Source organism: Artemia franciscana, chromosome 6 (genome assembly GCF_032884065.1).
Source record: "Artemia franciscana chromosome 6, ASM3288406v1, whole genome shotgun sequence".
NCBI classification, from domain to species: Eukaryota; Metazoa; Arthropoda; class Branchiopoda; order Anostraca; family Artemiidae; genus Artemia; species Artemia franciscana.
Genome location: NC_088868.1, coordinates 6,363,107 through 6,378,503, shown reverse-complemented (window position 1 = coordinate 6,378,503; position 15,397 = coordinate 6,363,107). Strand labels below are relative to the sequence as shown.

Here is a 15,397-nt window from a genome sequence, read left to right as displayed (position 1 = left end):
TCATGTATAGCCAGTCCAGTCCTAGAATGTGTTTATGAAAAATAATTTTCTAAAAAAGTAAAATATCTGATTCTTTCCATGGGAAATCCTCCAAGTAAAGTTCCTCCCATGTAAAATACCACTCCTCCATGTAAAGTACCTCCCGAAATATCCCCCTTGATTATTTCATCTTCGCTGAAAATCCTCTAAAAACTTCGGTCAATGTTCCTATTACCTGAACAATTGTTTAGCGTCATGAAACTGTTCTTAATAGATGACTTTTGACTTTTGACTTTTGACATTTTGACTTTTGAAACATCTTTCCTCTCTTGCAGAACTACCGCAACCTCACCGTTATTGAGTTATTATGTATTTGCGCATTAGGGGGGGGAAGTATAGCATATATTAAATACAGCAATGGCTAGTTTACGTATTTAATATATGCTAAGCTTTACCCCCCCCCCCTAATTTGCAAATATATAGCCCAAATTTATTTCTAAACTATTACAGATTCGCGATTTCAAATATCCGATCAACGAAAATGGAAATGATTGCAATTCTATATGTGTAAATACAAGAATATTTGGGCCGGAATAACTCCATAACGGTGAGTTTGCGGTAGTTTTGCAAGAGAGAAAAGATGTTCCAAAAGTCAAAATGCATCTATTAGCAATAGCTTCATGACCCTAAACAATTGTTCAGGTAATAGGAACATTGACCAAAACTTCTTACTGACGATTACACTAATTCGTTTTAAGTGTTAAAGTTGCTTCTTACTTCCAGTTGAAAAAAGCTTTTATTTAAATATGTTATAACTGTTTTAATTTAATTACTGATCTTTTTAAAAATGATGGGAAATACGGCTTCCCTCAATGGAAAATTCTTCTCCATACGCAAAATGTCTCCAAGTAAAATTTTTTCCACGTAACATTCCCCGGAAATTTTCTCCAAAAATTTTCCATCCTCGCCTATAATACTCCGAAATTTTTTTTTTTGCAGATGCTTCCAACTGATAAATTCTCCCTAGCATACTTTTATTTGAAAAAGAGACTTTAACCTCTGGTTATTATTCAAGTCACGCTGAAAATCACCTCCTCCCTCCGTGAAAATTTTTCCCTGGAAATCCTCAATCCCAAGTGGAAAGTTGCTCTCGCGGGAAATTACCCCGTGGAGAATTTTACCCACAGAATTCTTCCATGGAGAATTTTTCTCGAGGAAACTTACACCCCCACCCCAGAAAAATCCTTCATACAATTCCAATCTCGCTGAAAATTTCCCTGGAACGTACCCATATATAAAATTGAGTCGGCAAAGACAAATTATGACAACTATAAAGAGTTTTGTATAGGGATTCGGGCAAGTTCCCTGTGAAATTTTGGCAACCGTGTAAAATCCCCCATAGTAGAAAATGTCTCCCCACCCCAAAAAAGTCTGTATACTTCCCAGTAACATATACTACAGTAAACCATGATCAAATTTTGTAACTTACAGCCCTCTCTCCAGGGGCTCTGGGCGTAATTTTACCCACAAAGGCATAGTTATTAATCATTTCAACTATCCTGAACATACTCTGGATATGCTGATCTGATGGTGTGATTTTTATTAAGACCGCGACACGTTTTAGGGTGATTCCCCATTTCTCAAAAATTGGAGAAACTTCTTTCAGGTTCGTAGCTTTGAATGGGTAAAGGTTAACGACGTAGGGTCAAGCTGAGGCTTGAGCAAAACCTACAATGTCAGAAATCCCCGTTATTTACCATAATTTATTTATAGAATTATTCGCGAAGGTGAAAATCTATATTAAGTAGAAAGGGAAAGAATTATTTTTCATGGAGCCACACTAATTTTTATCTGTCATTGTAAGGAAAACCCTAAGAGTAGTATTACTTCTCATAGTACAAAAACAAATATATCATGTTTGTGTGTTTTAGTTTTTTGTTGGAATTTAAGGGAGGAAAACTATCTTAACACAACACAACCCTGCTCCAACTAAAAATGTTTAATAACTTTTGTATTCTCTTTTTTTTTTTTAACTGACGTCATAAGAAAATCCCCTATCTTGGTTTTTAAGTGTATTTGCGAAATTGGTTTTAAACTGTGACTCTAGTAGCATTTTAGTGGTACAAAACTCTTTATATTTGCGAAGAAACTTTTACTGCCTTTGAATTTTTCCTTATCAATTAAATTTAAAACATCACATAAAACTAAACAAACATTAGATAAATTCTTGATAAAAAAATTGAAAATTGCATGTAAGCCACAGGACAGCATTTGTATATGCTATGTGTTTTAGAGTGACAAGGAAAACAGTAATTGTGATTTTGTAAGTGTATTTTCACTTTTACAGTGGTGGACACACGTCTGACCCTCGATAGAAAGAAACAAAATCCGAAAAAATTTTTTTTTTAGACTTATAGGTTCTCACTATCTAGCTCCTCCCCACACGCAAACTTGGAGCGCAAAGAGGAAAATATTTTTCAATTAGTTGCAATTTTTAAATAAAGATGAGTGAAAATAAATGACCTAATTATAAAAAACATAGGAGCGACCCGGCTCAATAGTAAACGAAACTCTAAAAAAAAGGGAATTTTGATACTAAAAGATACATTAAAAGAATCGGATTTTTAAGTTGATTTTAAATATATAAGTTTCATCGAATTTAGTCATGCTCATCAAAAGGTACGAACCTGCGAAAATTTTCCTTATTTTGGAAAATAGGGAGAAACACCCCCTAAGTCATAGAATCTTAACGAAAATTATACCATCGCATTCAACGTATCAGAGAACCATGTTGTACAAGTTTCAAGCTCTTATCTACAAAAAGGCGGAACTTCGTATTTTTTGCCAGAAGACTGATCACGGGTGCGTGTTTATTAGTTTTTTTTTTGTTTTTTTCAGGGGTCATCGTATTGACCAAGTGGTCATAGAATGTCGCAAGAGGGCTCATTCTGACGGAAATGAAAAGTTCTAGAGCCCTTTTCAAGAGAAAAAAAAGATTGGAGGGTACCTAGGCCCCCTCCCACACTAATTTTTTCTCAAAGTCGACGGATCAAAATTTTGAGATACCTATTTTGTTCAGCATAGTCGAAAAACATAACAATTATGTCTTTGGGAATGACTTACTCCCTCAGAGTCACCGAGGAGGGGCTGCAAGTTACAAACTTTGACCAGTGTTACATAACATACAGTTACGGTTATTGGGAAGTGTACAGATGTTTTCAGGGGGATTTTTTTGGTTGGTGGGGGGTGTTGAGGGGAGGGAGCTATGTGAGAGGATCTTTCCATGGAGGAACATGTTTCAGGGGAGGAGAAATTCATTGAAGGGCGGGGGGGGGGCAGGATTTTCTAGCATTATTATAAAAAAATGAAAAAATAAATATGTAAAAAATTTTCAACTGAAAGTAAGGAGCAGCATTAAAACTTAAAACGAACAGATATCATTACTCATATGATGGGTTCTTCTCCTCCTAGATACCTCGCTCCCTATGCTAAAGTATTTTTAGCAATTTCAACTATTCTACGGCCTTTCTGATTCTGGGGTCATTCTTAAAGAATTGGGACAAAATTTAAGCTTTAGTGTAAAGAGCGAGGTATTAACGAGGGGACAAACCCCCTCATATACATAACAAAAACATATGAATATAGAAGTTTGTTACTTAAGTTAATTCTTAAGTTACGTATATTTTTTACTAATAAAAACGTTTGTTAAAAATTAAAAAGTTTCAGTTGCCTTTTTAAGTAACTGAAAAATTAGAGGGTAACTAGGCCTCCTCCCCCACCCCTTTGTTTCAGAACCGTCTGATCAGAACTAAGAGAAAGCCATTGAGCCAAAAAAAAAAATTTATTTAAATAATTTATATGCGGAGAGCCAAAATCAGGCATGCATTAATTCAAAAACGTTCAGAAATAAAAAAAAACTACTTTTTTTTAACTGAAAGTAAGGAGTGACATTAAAACTTAAAACGAACAGAAATTACTCCGTGTGTGAAAGGGGCTGTTCCCTTATCAACACCTCGCTCTTTACGCTAAACATTTTTACTGCTTAACAAAGTAGAATTGAGGAAAGGGTCAAACTTTAGCGTAAAGAGCGGGGTATTGAGAAGGGAACAGCCCGGGAGGACACGGAGTAATTTCTGTTCGTTTTAAGTTTTAATGTCGCTCCTTACTTTCAGTTAAAAAAACGAGTTTTTTCATTTAATAATGAATAAAGTCTAAGATAATTTCGAATACATCAGTGTCTTTCTATGACGATAAATAAAAGTTTAAAAAGGGTTACAATCCTTTTAATAGACAGTGATAAATTTCCCAAAAAATACTAGATATCTTGGTCACTTATGCTGCAACTGTTATCAGTAGTAATACTAGTATAAACACCCAGAACCTCTTCACAACTGAAAAATGTTAGAAAGAGTAGAACCCGACCGGTTGATCATATCTCAATCAGTAAGCTGTACAAAAAATAGAGTTCCATCCTGCTTTCCCCTGCTATAATGAGAGAAAGGATAAGATAGCCAGGATACGTTTTGTGGATGAAGGATGGCAAATTGTCAAAGATTGCCCTTGTCCGCCAACTGTCTTAAATCAAACGTAAAGCAGGTCGTCTCCGAATGGGGTGGGATGATGTAAGGAATTTTTTTTTTAAAGAAACAGAGCCTTCTTGTTAGGGTGTAAAGAGAGATGCTTTGAGTAAGTTTGGGATGCACAAGGAGCTGCGGATGAAGGATGGTAGATTACCAAAGATTGTCTTTGTTCACCAACCGTCTTGAACCAAACAAAGAGCAGGTCGTCCCTAAATGAGGTGGGAGTATGTTATAAGGAAAATCTTAAGTGAAATAGGAACTTTTTGATAGGGTGTTAAGTGGGAGACTTTGAAAAGATTAGGATGGACGAGGAGCGTTCGTACCTATGTTTTTTGGGAAATTTATCACTGTCCATTAAAAACATTTTATCCGTACTTGAACTTTTATTTGTCGATACAGTCTTACTAATAAGACTACGACTAATGGTGAGACCTAGAGCAGACATATATTGAATAAGTTAATCAAGTCAAAATTAAAATAGGCAGAGGAGAAAGGGAGGGGGGATGTTTTACTAATCTTTCTTATGAGCACTTTGAAAAAAGACCTCTTGTCTACAACACTCATCCGTACGTGTGTGACATTTCACAGGAAACCTGTGAAGGTGGCATCACTGTTTATAATACAGGCTGCAAAAACCGGGAGCAATGAAATTTGTGAACCTTTTCATTTGTGAAAAGCGGGGTCGTCTTACAGTAGTTCTGAAATAATAAAACAAAAATTTTGCTATTGTTAGATTTGTTTCTTTTGTCGAAATTCTAGGTTATATTGACTTTCCCCTTATGCTTTCTTCTTTAAATATTTATGGAAACACACGTTAATTCTCGAATCAACAAAATCTTTAAAATACCGAAAAAACAAGAGCTAAGAGCTCATATGGCACTTGTGACGAGGTGAGAAGAGCTAAGAGCCAAGAGATCATATGGTATGAGCTCTAACAAAATTCTATGAATCAATAGATTGATTTAAAAAGGAAAATAAGAGGATTAATGCCGGTCAAGATTTACAATAAGAGCTCTGAGTCACAAAGTCCTTCTAAATATCAAAATTCATTAAGATCCGATCACTCACTCGTATGTTATAAAAACCTAATTTTTTCTAATTTTTCCTCTCCCTTTTTCCCCCCAGATGGTCGAATCTGGGAAAACGACTTTATCAAGTCAAATTGTGCAGCTCCCTGACACACCTACCAATTTTCATCGCCCTAGCACGTCCAGAAGCACCGAACTCGCTAAATCACTGAACCCCTCCCCCAAAATCCTCCAAAGAGAGCGAATCCAGTACGATTCTGTCAATCACGTATCAAGGACATTTGTTTATTCTACCCACCAAGCTTCATCCCGATTTCTCCACTCCAAGTGTTTTTCCAAGATTTCCCCCTCCAACTCCCCCCAACGTCAAAAGATCTGGTCGGGATTTGAAATAAGAGCTCTGAGACATGAATTCCTTCTAAAAATCAAATTTCATTACGATCCAATCATCTATTCGTAAGATATAAATACCCCAATTTTCATGTTTTCCAAGAATTCCGGTTTCCCGCTCCAACTCCCCCGAATGTCACGGGATCTGGTCGGAATTTGAAATTAGAACTTTAAAGCACAAGATCCTTCTAAATATCAAATTTCATTAAGATCTGGTCACCCTTTCGTAAGTTACAAATACCTCAATTTTCAAAATTAGGCCCCCCCAATTCACCAAAGAGAGCAGATCCGGTCCAGTTATGTCAGTCACGTATCTTAGACAGGTTTCTATTCTTCCCATCCAGTTTCATCCTGATCTCACCGCTTTAAGTATTTTCTAAGATTTCCGGTCCCCCCAACTGCCCCCCCCCCCAATTACGCTTGATCCGGTTGAGATTTAAAATAAAATATCTGAGTTACGAGGTCCTTCTAAATATGACGTTTCATGAAGATCCGATCACTCCCTCGTAAGTCAAAAATACGTCATTTTTTCTTATTTTTCAGAATTACCCCCCCCCCCCCGCAATCGAGCGGATCCGTTCCAATTATGTTAATCACGTATGCAAGACTTCTGCTTATTTTTCCAACCAAGTTTCATCCCAATCCCTCCAATCTAAGCGTTTTCCATCATTTTAGGTTTCCCCACCCCAAACTTCCCCCAATATCACCAGATCCGGTTAGGATTTAAAATAAGAGCTTGGAGACACGATATCCTTCTAAATATCAAGTTTCATGGAGATCCAATCACCCGTTCGTAAGTTAAAAATACCTCATTTTTTCTAATTTTTCAGAATTAACCCCCCCCCCCCAACTACCCCAAAGAGAGCGGATCCTTTCCGTTTATGTCAATCATCTATCTAGGACTTGAGTTTATTTTTCCCACCATGTTTCATCTCGATCCCTCCACTAAGTGTTTTCCAAGTTTTAGGTTTTCCCCTCCCAACTCCCCGCCCCCGCCACCAGATCCGGTTGGGATTTAAAATAAGAGCTCTAAGACACGATATCCTTCTAAACATCAAATTTAATTGAGATCCGATCACCCGTTCGTAAGTTGAAAATACCTCATTTTTTCTAATTTTTAAGAATTTTCCCCCCCCCCCCCAACTACCCCAAAGAGAGCGAATCAGTTCCGATTATGTCAATCATGTATCTGGGACTTGCGCTTATTTTTCCCATCAAGTTTCATCCCGATCCCTCCACTCTAAGTGTTTTCCAAGATTTTAGGTTCCCCCCCCCCAACTCCCCCAATGTCATCAGATCCGGTCGGGATTTAAAATAAGAGCTCTGAGACACAATATCATTCCAAACATCAAATTTCATTAAGATCCAATCACCCGCTCATAAGTTAAAAATACTTCATTTTTTCTATTTTTTGCGAATTAACCGGCCCCCTACTCCCCCCCCCAGATGGTCAAATCGAGAAAACGACTATTTCTAATTTAATCTGGTCCGGTCCCTGATACGCTTGATACCACTGGCGATAAATTCGACGATTTTAAACACTCACACCCAGCTTTGTGCAAGCAAAAAAATATACTGATGGTGTCACAAATTTCTCTTTGGTTAAATAAAAAAAAAATTAAAAATTAAAATACTGACATGGTATCTTCCGATATTCTGATCTCAGTGGGTAAATACAGTGGTATTTCTGACTTGAAATAATGGTTGAAAACCTCATTCAGTACCAACTAGTACTACTTACTCGCAAGGTGGCAAGGTTGCAGTCACGCTTTATAACAGGTTTGGTGGTTGCTAGATTATGAGCTGTGGACAATTAAAAGATCAATGCCCAGCCGTGGGACCTACATATCGTTTTTATATTTCGTAAACAGCTAGAGCTGGATGAATGATCTCAAGTGCAAAAGAACAGATTGATAAAAGGGATATATCGAGTTTAAGATTGAGTCGAGGAAAAAATAAAGCCTTGGGGTGCATGAAAATACTAGGATTTTTCTTGTAAATAGTTCAATACCATTTTTAACAAAAATCGTTTTTTACTTTTTGAAAACCGTTTTTGACAAAAATGGATTTCAGCTGCCGATCAAGCTGTCACAAGAGCAGCCAAAGGAATAAAATTAGCTGTTTGTTAATACCGAAAAACTTATAAAAGTCTTAGGTGTAAGCAAAGAGGTGCATATGTATAAAGACCAAAGAGGTGCTTATCAGTGTTCATTTGACAATCTAACTGTAAATACCTTGTGACAAATCAGAGTACAGTCTATCCTGAATGCAGATTAAGAACGTTCGATAATTCAATCAATTGTGGAGGGTGCAATTTTCTTTTCATGCATGAGGTGAAAAGTGTCTTAGAATTGATGCTACTAACTGGAATGAAAATGGTGGGATTCAAAGTGTTCCTCTGTGGATAATTTTAGTATGCAGGTAAATCGTTTAAAGTCACCTTTTTTACTTTCATATCACATCCCCGATGCAAAAATTCAAGAGTCAAGATACTCAGTATCCTCAAGGAGATTAATGCCGAATATCTGCTGACCCTCCTTTCCCATAGAATGATTTTAACTTCCTCCAACCTCCATCATGAAGAAGCGTTTGCTTCTCAGGCAGTATCATGTCAAAATGAGAGCAGCGTTTCAGTTTTCGTTGACCCCCTCCCACTCTTAGCAACTTCAACGCTAAATCTAACCCCACCTCCTGAGATATGTCAGTTCAAACGGAATTTTTCCCAATTCCAACTACATAGGATGGAACATGTCGAATTGACATTTTTCCAAAAGGTCTTGGCCCCTTTGTTAAAAACTATGAATGTCAGATCAAATAACCCATGGTCAAATTTGAAAATCTGAAACCAAAAAAAAATTTTGGAATAAAAAAAAGTTTATATGAATCCTTGCTCATATACAGGAGCGTAATTTTCTAAGAGGTAGGGGGGAAAAATTCCCGTCCTAGACTTCTCCTTTTCCTATCCCCCCAGACCCATGTTTGGCCCCCTCTCTTATCTGAAAAGTAGTTTCTTCAAATATTTTGTCAAAACCATGATAAGCCTACATAACTCCACATCCACATAAACAGATTTATTTTCTTTATTATATATTTACCTTTATGGCACTATATGGCTTATTTTCCGGTTTTCACTGTGATTTTTAACTGATTTGTGACAGTTGGCTCATATTGAACCCTCCTCCCTTCAGGATTTTGAAAAAATACACCGCTTCTCATATATCTGAATTTTCTTCTAATCTGTTGCCCACACCGTCGATCCTAGAAATTCCAAACCAATTGAGTACTCTAAATGTGTCAGAAAATTCAGGATTCTCCAGGGGGGATCCTAATATTCCAGGGGTAGATATAGAGCAAAATTGGGAAGCTCAATTTGACAAACGTGTTAATAAGCAAAATCGTGTGGGGGTGGGCAATTATACAAGGGCACTAATAATTGACCAAATTGACCAATTTATAAAAAAAAAAATGAGAAAATAAAAAAATAAGGGCACCAGAAAATAACCCAGGAGGAGAGCGGGGTCCCAATGGATCCGCGAATGGTATATCCTTCTTCTCGTTCGACTAAGTAAGAAGGATCCAAATCATTTTGACGTTAACTCAGCATTAATTACTAATTTATCAGCAATTATTCCTACCAGAAAATGATCCTGTTCCGTTCTCTCAAGAAGATTATCAAAATCAAATCAGTGTCTGGTCAGGTTGGTGAAAAGGTTACCGAACAGTTCTGGTAAAATCTTAGTGTTGACGAAATATTAGTTACTTATTAATCAAAGGACTCACAATAAAACACATTGTCGGGAACAGCGAGCTGCTGTTGAGCCCTGATCTTCATCTGACCTTTTCGGCATTTCATTAAAAGAGTGTAAAATATTTTGAACTGGTAATAGAGAATTTTACCTTAAGATGGATTCAATTTGCTTTTCTGTTAAAGATAAGCAATGGTTAAAATACCAACTACTAGGGGAAATACCTCTCTAGATGTCATTTTGACTAATATGAATAATTTTACCGTTTCCCCTCAGCTTTACCCCCATTGGATGGGAGTTATCATCTTTTCTTACTCTTATCCTCCTCTTCAAATTTTAAGCATTCTTTCTCAATTACATATGGATCTTACCATTTTTTTTTTGAATGTGAACTCTCTTTATTAACTACTAAATTACAAAAACTATAAATACACACAACCGCCCTGGGGAAGGCCCCAGATATTGTGCCAATATCTTACTTCTTGGCCTTCATTCCCATTCATCTTACTTCTACATTCTCGGAACTATATGAATGATTGCTTGAAGATTGGCTAGAGGAAAAATTCCTACCTCTTACTAACCTCAGGCCTCCCTGTCCCTAACGAAATGGTCTAAGTTACTCTCCTAGGTCACCCTCTTTTTAGTTATGATTAATAGCTTCACTAAGGACTTGCCTGACGGTTGGAAATTTGTCAATGACCTAACATTTGTTGAAACTTGCTTTAGAAATTTAACAAGCAGTGCTACAAACATCCTCAACGAAATTGGAGATGATACCTCGGACTGGGACATAAGAGTGAACACCTCTAAGTCCATGATAATGTCAATTTGTTTCTTTAAATCTACTACCAGTTTTCATACCCTATTACTCCTGAAATTTCTGTAACCTCCTTTAAATTACTTGGCGTAACAATTTCTTCTAATTTAGAGTGGGATATTCATGTTAGAGATATTATCTATTAAGCTAATTCGCCTATTATAAATAGCTTTAGCAACGCACTTCCCATTTTTAAATGGTTTATACTTAATTTTTCCGCCCATATTTAGAATATACTTGTCCAGATTGGCACCAAGGTATCCCCCGTGAAGAGTCCGAAAAAAAATTTGAACTTATCCAACAAAAGCGTCTTACAAATAATCAAACAGTTCGTGGTAACGAACTGTAGTAAGAAGTGACCCGGCTCAATAGTAACCAAAATTCTAAAAAATAGAATTTTCATACCAATAGCTACATCAAAAGAATTTCATTTTAATGCTGATTTTAAATATATAAGTTTCAGCAAGTTTAGTTATACTCATCAAAAGTTACGAGCCTGAGAAAATTTGCTTATTTTAGAAAATAGGGGAAAACACCCCCTAAAAGTCATAGAATCTTAACGAAAAGCACACCATCAGATTCAACGTATGAGAGAACCCTATTGTAGAAGTTTCAAGCTCCTGTATACAAAAATGTGGAATGTTTTGCCAGAAGGCAGATCACGGATGCGTGTTTATTGGTTTGTTTTTGTTTTTTCCCCAAGGTGATCGTATCGACCCAGTGGTCCTAGAATGTTGCGAGAGGTCTCATTCTAATGAAATTAAAAGTTCTAGTGCCCTTTTTAAGTGACCGAAAAAATTGGGGGGTACCTAGGCCCCCTCCCAAGCTAATTTTTTTTCCTAAAGTCACCGGATCAAAATTCTGAGATAGCCATTTTATTCAGCGTAGTCGATAAACCTTATAACTATATCTTTGGGGACGACTTACTCCCCCACAGTCTACAAGTTACAAACTTTGACCAGTGGTTACATATAGTAATGGTTATGGGGAAGTGTACAGACGTTTCAAGGGGGATATTTTGGTTTGGGGGAGGGGTTGAGAAGAGGGGGATATGTTGTGGGAGCTTTCCATCGAGGAATGTGTCATTGGGGAAGAAAATTTCCATGAAGGGAGCACTTTTTTACTGTTAAAGTAGAGTTGAGAGAAAGAGTCAAACTTTAGCGTAAAGAGCAGGGCGTTGATGAGGAAGCAGCCCCTTCCAAATACGAAGCAATTTCTGTCGTTTTAAGTTTTAATGTCGCTCCTTACTTTCAGTTAAAAAAACTTTTTTTTATTTTTATTTAATTTAAAAAAGGCAAGGCGTCATATCTTTGCTTCTACAAAGAGAAAGGTTGGAAACCCTTTAGCAAAGGAGAATTACGCTTTGGTTCTGTTTGGCGTATAATACAATAACGAACCCGTCGCAAGGGAATTATTCCCCCCCAACCGTCACTACCCTTCAATTTTTACGGCGACTTTAAGCTGTTTTGAGCCAATTCCCATTTTTGTCCCCCATTCGCTGCTTTACCAATAAATATAAAAAGCTTTTACCTCCCTCATTATTGAAAAAATGAACAAAATCTCCCATTAGTTTCTCCTTTTTTAATTGGATGGTTGCTCTGCCTAGGTTTTTGTATTTATCCGCTTATTTTTATCCCCTTTCTCTTCTGATAAGTGTCTTTTTTACGTTCTGAATATGTATTTTCTCTCTTTTAATTTTCGTTTTCTATATTTATTCGCTTGTTTTGACACCCCTTCCTTTTTTAGTGTCCCTTTTAATTTATTTTGATATGTATTTACCTTAATTTTTTTAAAGTTTAGTTTGATTATTTTTTTTATTTTTAACTTTTAATTGGCATTTTACAGATAAATTATTGACTTGAAAATAAGTGTTTTGCTGCTGTTTTGGCATTCTTTTTCAGTTTTCCTTTTCTTTTGCTCCCTTAGTATATTTCCGACTCAGTAGTCCAAATTCGGTCCTTCAGAGCTTGTAATAGTGATTTTTTCAATCTTGTGATTACAAACACAAATCTCAGGGGGAGATGCGCCATCTTATATATCCTCTCCCAATGAAGATCAGAAAGAGAGGCAAATCCGGGCATTAAAAACAGCAGTGGCAAAAAGCCAGTTCAATAGCCAAAGAGAAGTTACAACTTAAACAATATTCTAGGCATCTACCTCCTTGTTACTAAAGGCAATTAGTAATTCTTGATAAATAAAAATTGTTCGCTGCGAAAAAAAAACTCTACGGTATCTTCAGAGCCCTAGGAACAGCCTACTTGATGCTATCCATAATAACAACTACACGATTATTACACGGTTACTTATTATACACGGTTGATACACGACAATGCACAGTTATTATTATTATTTTTTTTTTTTAGTAAGGTGAAAATTTATTTATAGTCTTGAGAAGATTCGAGTGTTGTCCACCATAATCCTTTTAACGTTTGCTCGTTTTGAGTTTGATTAGATTATCAATTGTAATTTCTGTTAGATTTGGGTTCTTTATTTGTTAAAGTCAATAAGTAAAGAAAAAATAAAATGTAGCTTTTTCGGTAAAGAGCAAATTATGTTCTGGTCTTGAGGGGATGACGGGATTGTCAGTTTTGCTCATTTTAATTCTTGGTGGTTTAGAGTTTTCTTCATTTATCTATTCTAATTCTGTTCGTTCTGGGTTTAATTCATATATTTATGGTGATTTGTGGTAGTTTTACGCTTGGAAAATTATTTGAATTTATTTTTACTCATTTTGGCTTAACGATGCTGTTTGCCGTTTATTTATTTCCGTTTAATTTTTATTGCCATAGTCTTTTTCACATATAAAATATTTTATATCTTTTTATTTTTTTCTAATAAACTCTATAGTTTTTACTTTAAAGATTAATTGACTTTATTTCTCCTCATTTTTGTTTTAATGAGGCTCTTTATTTTTCTTTAAAAAACTTACGTTTCCAGTTAACAAATACTATATGTAAGTAATTAAACTAAAAAAAGTTTTTTAATTGAAAGTAAAGAACAATATCAAACCTTAAAGCAAACTGAAATTATTACATTCATCAATGTCTTAGTCTTGTCTCTCACTAAGCTAGAAGAAACTACCGAAGTAACCGGTGAGCGGCTTGAATGAGTGAATGGCGCATACAAAAGAACTAAATTTCTTCCCCTTGCAGAAAAAAAAAAACCGCGGGGGTATTGTCCGTGGGGAGTATATTCCACGGGAGATATTTTCTGCAGGGGTATTTTCCGGGGTATTTTTCATGGGGCATTTTCCGTGGGGAGGCATTTTCCGCAGGGGGGTAGTTTCTGGGGGTTATTTTCCGGGGAAGTATTTTCGGCAGTGGTTTTTTTTCCAAGGGGTATTTCCGCGGTTTTGTTTTGCGGTTGGGTGTTTCCCTGGGTTAATACCAGCCACCGAGAAGGTAAACAAAGGGGCTACTCTTCTTTAGGCTATACGATTCTTCGGTCTGAACTATGCTCTCAAGTTTTCTATCTCAAAACAGAGAAAAGTCGGTGAAAACGACCAGCCAACTGGAAAAATCCCTCGCTCTCTCTAAAAAACTTTGGCTAGTGACCCCCGCCTTGATTTCAAACCTCCTTAGTTCATCTTTTAATACTTTTGGCACTTTATTTTACATTTTCCTTATTTTAAATGACGTATCATTCAAATAATTCTTATACAAGCACCTCCTCTGCTATTTCCCTCTGCTCTGTATTCTCATGCTTTTAGCAGCCCTGTCTTACAAATCTTTTTTATTTCAGTAGATCCGTTCCTATGTAGATGTTTTTGCCAACAGAAGAAGATGGAAAAGAAGAAGGGCTAACGGGAATAAAGATATAAAAGAAAAAAGCCTTTCTGGGACGACTAATAATCTCCAATATACTACTTGCGTCGTAAAATCTAGACTCATGTTCACTTGGCCTGGCTTTATTATTTAAGTGTCTTAAAACCCCTTTTGGAACGTGTCCGTATCTTCCAAAACTTTCGTTGTTTTTTTTTTCGACCCTCTTCGCAGCGAATTATGTACTTGGTGAAATAAAGTAGTGGTAAAGGTATTTGCTATCTAAATTTGATTCATAACTACTTGCTGAGTAATCTATTTGGAATTGTCGAATTTGTTAGAGTAAGTGTATCCATATTTTCAGTTAAGATTTTGGCCTGTTAAAAGTGTTTTAGTTAATACTAACTGAATAATAGAATAGGCCAAAGATTGAATATAATTGTTCTTGAATCATTTTTTTTTTGTAGCAAATTTGTATGTAAATTTCTCTTAATATTTTCTTTTGGACAGTTTTTGTGCTTTCTAGTTTCATCAGGATTTAAATTTTTCATTCGTGAGATTTTGTGGTCTAAATCCTGAAAAATCCCGGTAATGTCTATTATTTTCAGTAAAATGCAAGCACTGGGAAATCATTTTATTATACTTGAAAAAAAGAATTTACCCTTATGTGTGAACATAGCTGGACTTAGTACAAATATGTGCAACAAGCATTTCGGAGCAGGGGCAGAAGGTCTTTTGATTATTGATGTCAATGAACAAAATTATCCAACCATGGATATGTATAATCCAGATGGCAGAAAATCAGCTTGTGGTAACGGTTTAGCGTGTGCAGCCTATTACATTTATCACTGTAAGCTAATCCAAAATAAAGAATTTGATATTGAGTCTGAAAATGGTTTATCCCATGTCTCAATTGAAACAGAAAGTGATAATACCATTATATCTGTAGATATAAACTTAGGTCACCCTCATTTCGAGAAAGAGAAAATTCCCTATATCCCTTCGAATCCTAATAAACCTCCCCCTTATTTATATGAATCCGTAGAAATAGAAAATATTAGTTTCGACTTTGCCGTGACGTCCATTGGGAACCCCC

General features: G+C 36.2%; 1 long non-coding RNA gene across 1 annotated transcript; it reads left to right on the top strand.

Annotated features, from left to right (window-relative positions):
• The first annotated feature begins 2,230 nt into the window (after positions 1-2,230).
• LOC136027964 (uncharacterized) lies at positions 2,231-15,185 on the top strand. Its single transcript, XR_010617710.1, has 2 exons — positions 2,231-2,302; positions 14,282-15,185. It is a non-coding gene; the product is annotated as an uncharacterized LOC136027964 (long non-coding RNA).
• Positions 15,186-15,397: the final 212 nt, after the last annotated feature.